This window comes from Akebia trifoliata, chromosome 11 (assembly GCF_017979445.1).
Source record: "Akebia trifoliata isolate Shusen 1 chromosome 11, ASM1797944v1, whole genome shotgun sequence".
Classification (NCBI taxonomy): Eukaryota; Viridiplantae; Streptophyta; class Magnoliopsida; order Ranunculales; family Lardizabalaceae; genus Akebia; species Akebia trifoliata.
Genome location: NC_141385.1, coordinates 49,282,504 through 49,288,635, shown reverse-complemented (window position 1 = coordinate 49,288,635; position 6,132 = coordinate 49,282,504). Strand labels below are relative to the sequence as shown.

At 36.8% G+C, this 6,132-nt stretch overlaps 1 pseudogene across 1 annotated transcript; it reads right to left on the bottom strand.

The window, feature by feature from the left end:
- Window positions 1–792: 792 nt before the first annotated feature.
- On the bottom strand, window positions 793–5,563 carry LOC147392368 (protein NRT1/ PTR FAMILY 4.5-like; annotated as a pseudogene). Its single transcript, XR_015182961.1, has 6 exons — window positions 5,441–5,563; window positions 5,106–5,202; window positions 4,179–4,396; window positions 3,372–3,814; window positions 2,369–2,496; window positions 793–1,929 (listed from the first exon to the last, which is right to left on the bottom strand). The product of XR_015182961.1 is annotated as a protein NRT1/ PTR FAMILY 4.5-like (transcript).
- Between the last annotated feature and the right edge of the window lie 569 nt (window positions 5,564–6,132).

Sequence of the window (6,132 nt, the reverse complement as noted above, 5' to 3'; positions counted from 1 at the left end):
TAATATATAATCTCCGTAAAAATGTTAGTTACCATAGCAGCTCAAAATATATACAGCTTAAAAATATATTGCAAGGATGTAAAAGTCACATTTTCAAATTGTGATCTAGAAGAAATAAAAATTATATGAACCAAGATGAAGTTTTGAGGTTCAAGAGCTTGAAGGAAAGTGTGCATACTTCATAAATCTCTTTATAGCCTTAGATTATTAAATAATGGCATGAGAAATTTGATAAAATAATTTTAAATTGTTATGAGATTATTGAGGCAAATAAATGTTTTTTTTTATTACAGAAGTCAGATAGCTAGACCATTTTTATATGTAATCCTTTAACCAATTTTGAGGATTGTAGTGGAAATCTAAGGCACATTTGAACGTTATGGACTAGCTAGTGCCACCTATTATGCAACAGGTATATATAAAGGCGTGGGAAACAATAAGTGTGATTGCCCGGGAGCTAGAATCAAGAAGTAACAATCAAAGTAAGTAGTTCGGTAACCTAAAACCCCTAAGGAGCATCAGAGTGTTTTTGCAGGTACATCGGTCCTTGTCTCTCAAGGTGAGATAAGATCAAAAGCAAGCAATGGCACCTCCAGTGAAACAAATTTTAAGAAATCTAGTCTAATTTTAATATGTCCTTAATTTATCTAACATTTCTTAATCAAGGAAGAGATGATTTGGTGTCTCGGAAAACATTTTAGTTTCTACAATAATTTAAATGATCCAATACTCTTTCACCATCAACATGGAGTACATTTTTCTACGTAGAAAATATATTAATCACGAGCAAATGCAAGTACCATCCACTAGTATTTGATAAAATAATACAACAAATACATTGCATTTCTTCTCAAATTCGAGTTTCTTCTTAAAGCAACATATAGAATAGATAGAAGAAGTAGAAGAGATTTTCCAAGTAACGCAGCCCACACGTTCAATTGATTTACCTTGAAACAAAACAACAAACATAAAAAAAAGGTGAACAATATATATTTTTTTAAATAAACTTCAATTCAGGACTTGGATCTGAATCCATATCTTTAGTCCTCAACTCATGCCTTGTTAACATTTGAAACCATAAGGGGCTGAATTCTATACTTGTACCTCTTAGCCCAAAACAAATAATTGAAGAAGTTGATCAAGCTAAGTATGGAAAGTAGCCAGTAGAAAAGATTCAAATGGTTCCTATTGATATTGTTTCCACCCAACCAACCCTCACTCTTGGTCATCCCCTTAGTTGCCTTGTTCACCAATTGCACCAATATAGTGCTAAAGAAATACCCAAATGCCATCGAGCACCAAAGAAAGCAAGTAGAAATGGTCTTGATTCCCTTAGGTGCCTCAGAGTAGAAAAATTCAAGAAGCCCAACATACGTAAACATGTCGGCAATCCCAAATATGAAGTATTGGAAGGATAACCAAAATGTGCTTATGGGCAACGGTTGAATCACTGGGATCGCATCAAGCATGTTGTGGGTTCTTGCTACGTCCTTTCGCTTCACCTCCATAATCGCGGCTGTTGCCATGGACACTGAAGAGAGAATTAGGCCAATACCAATTCGTTGTAAATGGGTTATTCCTGTGGTATGACCTGTGAATTTTCGAACAAATGGGACGACGATGCGATCGTAGATGGGTATGATGATGATCATGAATGCCATGGGGATGATGGGGAGTGACGCGGGTGGGATGTGGAAAGAGTTTGTGATCCTTGTGTCCATGGTGAGGCCTTGTTGAATGGAGAAGGTTTGGAGTTGAGCCAAACAAGTGCTCATCATGATTGTGCAACAGAAGATGGGGAGCATGCCTAGGATGATCTTTGCATTCTCTACGTGGGTGACTCTGCATAGCTTCCATGGGTTTGGAACCTCAGGCTTTGATACTCCAAAGTGTAGGGGAGATGTTTGGATGGCTGCTTTGTCTAGGAACCTAAAAACAAAGTTTACAAGTAAATTGTTCAAATACGAGTGATAGTGCACTGTGATCACTATTTTCAGAGATCATGATAAAAATGATGGTTTTGGTCCCTCCTTTAATCAATGAGGTTTTAATACATGGTTTTGGACTTGATTGGTACTGATCCAATAAGGAATTTATTAGATCTGGACCATTGGATCGACTCCATTTTTAAGTTCGGATCCAATTCGAAATAACATGTATTATTCTGTATCATATCAAACATATTATTGGACCACCCCGATTTGATCTAGACCCATAATTATTGGATCGGAACGAATGGGGTTTCAATGTGATTCGATTCATTGACAGCTCTATCAATGATTATGGTCCCGGTGCACCTAATAATATTTTCTTTCTTTCTAAGAGTAGTTAAAGAATTGTTAAACTTAGACATCTAAAAAGATTTAACCTGAAATTATCCCTGTGAGGTAGAAATTCTTCTTCTACACCAGTTTCCTTATCTCTTTCAATCTCGTAGAGCTCGTCAGAGTTGTCTGGGAGGTCAAGCTTTCTATTACGGAAGGACGCCACGTAAACCTGAAAAAAAAAAGAGCTAAGTAAATGATTTTGAACCAATTGATAATCAATCCTAATTCCTCATTGATGAGTTATGTTACCAAGTGTATCATTGAGGATGATGTACCTCTGAAAAATCGTATATTCTCTTAAAGAAAACTTTTATTGGCATACCCACTTTTACTTATAGGACACCAATTTTTTTGCATGTATGTAGATAACTATTCTTCTCCAAATGTTCTTTTTAGAGATATTGAACCCCCCATTTCTTCTCCAAATGCTCTTTAGAGAGAGAAACGAATGAGTTTCATAAGAGAAAAATCTCTATTAGGGTTTCTTTCTCTTATTTATTTTAAGAAATCCTAGAAAATGATTTTGATGTCTCTTCAATCTTATTGGGTGTTCAGAGAATTATTTCGTCAAATTGGTGTGTTATAAGTAATAGTTGTTATGCCAATAGAAATTCTCTTAAAATAACTTGTTGATACTTGACAGACTAAGCATAGTTTGGGTAGTGTTTCTTTGACACTAACTTGTCAGTCCAAAGCATGGTTTTAAATCTCATATGAGACTGAGACAACTCCTCCAATTCATCTTGGTATCATCCACCAACAAGACAGTTGACAAATCGTCTGAGACCTGATGTATTTCTCAAAAGTCAGTCTATTGTATCTCAAAAGTCAGTTTATTGTGTCATTGTTGAATGATACGTCTCAAATAAATAAGACAAACGAGACAAGATGTCAAAATGAGTTTTAAAATCATGGCCCCAAGCCCAAATTATTATAGTGGGTTGTAACAATTAAGTTGGTGGAAAAATTTACCATCTCCTAACATGAATTTTGATCATACATTTTATTTAGTTCATGCACAAAATGACTAATGTATCCTCAAACCTGAAATATTTGGGTGATGGCATTAGTTCCTTGGATAACATGCATCCGGTACATTGGTAATCCTCCCACAAAGATGATTATGGCCAAGAACATGGAGACTGTCGAGACTGCGAAACCCCAATCCCAGCCCTTGTTATCTTGGATCCAAACGATGAATGTAAGACTGACTGCACCCCCAATGCACACAGCAAGCAAGAGCCAGTTGAAGAAGCTTGACATCTGCTTGGCCTCTCTTGGGTCTTTCTCGTCAAACTGATCCGCACCATGGGTCGGCAGTGCGGCTTTAACACCTGCAGTTCCAGCAGCAATCAAGTATAAACCCATGAAGAGAAACGCGGCTTTGCCTCCATCAACTTTCTCACAGAAGATGTTGGGTCGAAGATGTTGCATAGTGGTGGTCTAAGTTTTGGGTAGTGAGCTTGTATGGTTAGGAATCCAAGTCCCTAGAGAGGAAAAATATTATTTTTTATTAATAATAATAATAATAATAACAACAATAATATTGCCTCAGTGCTCAAGTTGAAGAGGAAGAACCAAAAAGAAAATGGATTTAAGTGGTGAGAAGAGAAATTTTTTGAGCATGAAAAAGTCAATTCAAAATTTCACAGAATTTAGATTAACCAATTGCAAGATGCCATGTATATTGAAGGCTAGGAAGTCTTCAATACACACAACATCCTATGATTGGTCAAAATCATTAGGGTATTCAAAGAATTGAAAAATGATTGAATCAATAATAATGGATCTAGTTAACGATTTAAGCCATGGTCCTTAAGTACGTAGAATATGTAAGTGTAGGATACGTACCAAGAACTCCACACATGCAGAAATAACACCAGCTTTAAATCTCCCAACGTAGGAGTCGGCAAGGGATGCAACAGCTATGGAGAGGATGTAGCTGGTGCCTATGAAGTTAGTGAGCATATTGGCGGCATCCGCTAGGTTCAAGTGCATCACCCCATTGAAGTATGTCACCAAATTCACTGCGAGGGCGATGTTGGCCATGTTCTCGAACCCAAACGACCCTGCATCATGTTAATGAAAAATGAGCCTAGCAGAGATGACGATGTTCAAATGGATAAGTGGGAAGACTAGACAAAAAAAAAAAATCCATTCGAAAAAAATAATCGGATCAACACTAATAGAAGAAAATTAAACTAAGAGAAAGTCGCATTGATGCCTGGTTTGGGTATATTCAATGACGACTGGTTACAGTGCTAGTGAAATATTAACATTGAAAGAACATTAATGGAGTTGGTAAAAGTAGATATGAACACTTTTTTGATAACACGAGATGTGGTTCTAGACAGAGCGAAACGAAAGTACATAATTCATATAATCGACCCAAATCCTTGGAATATGGCTTCGAGTATAAATTAATTTTAAAAAACTCATGTATACATAAAGAACATAGAAATAGATCCAAATTGAAATGAATTTTCTAAAAACTCCGACGACGGATGTGACTAATTCATAGGATAATCATTGAAGTCCTCCATCCACATCGAAATTTGCTCGGTGCTGGTGGCATTCAAAAGGAAGCTAATTACTCAGACTCTAGAACATGTCATTGATCAATGGGGACGCTATGATGTGGCCATCACCGTACATGTGTCAAATGACCCTATCATCGATGCGTGATGCATCGATAAAAGCAGTGTTGGATCGGCAATTGTAAGAACAAGTACCATGTTATCATTCAAGGAACATGTAACAAATCAAGCAAGTTATTACCAAGAACAAGCAAAGATGTTTGTATCCCTCCATGCTGATTCCTTCTAGCTGTTCTACCTTTCCAATCCACCTTACCTTCAACAAGCTCATCTTTCTCCTGTAGGGAAATTTGAGAAATGGTTAGGGGTGAAATGGGCAAAAAAAAAAAAAAAATTCTAACTAAGAGAGAACAAATAGTACCATTGCTTCTTAAGGGATGAGACTACTGGTGTAAGGTAGAATAGAAGAGCTAAGTATATATATAAGCATTTTAGTGCCGGAAATAGCCTGGTCTACTAAAAGTACCAAAATGCCCCTTTTACTTGCATGTTACCCTACTGAATAAACTACAGAACATATGGTTGGTAATGGTAGAAATTGAAGTGTCCAGATCTTGTACTCCTAGGAGTTCTGCTGTAACTAGTCTCCGGGTCTTCCTTCCGCACCATGTGGCAATCTTTTTGGGGCCCACTGACCATGATTGTTTGCTCTATTGATCTATCTCTACGTAAATCTAAACGCCAACGACCATCTTGATTGGTAATTTATTAGCTGTTGGATTTAAGCACTATTATTATGATGGGCTTCAAAACATCTTTGGGCCCAATCTGCACGGATCCAATAGTTGAAATCACCAATCAGGCTGTACTGAAAAGGCTGAATAAGAATCAACGGATTGCCACGTGGGCTGCAAAGGAGGCGTCATGTAGGGTTGCAAGTTTGCTCCCTGGCGCACAAGATATCCGTCTTATGGTAGTAATTTATAATTTACCTCTGAAAATTAATTGGCTATGCCGACTGACATTTTCAATGTTGGAAAAGGGAACAAGAAGACACCAAAGAGGTTGCATGAGGTAGAGGAATTGTCCAAATAGGGACGCCCCTTTTTCTATCTATATATATTTTTTATTAATCTTAACTTATTTTTATTATTATTTGATTTGATGTAAGGTTATGTGATTTCTTGAGTCTCAACTCTTTTGATGAGCTAATTAAAATAGGAATTCAAGAGAATCATTAAGTTTTTTAATTAATTGGTTTGAATGTG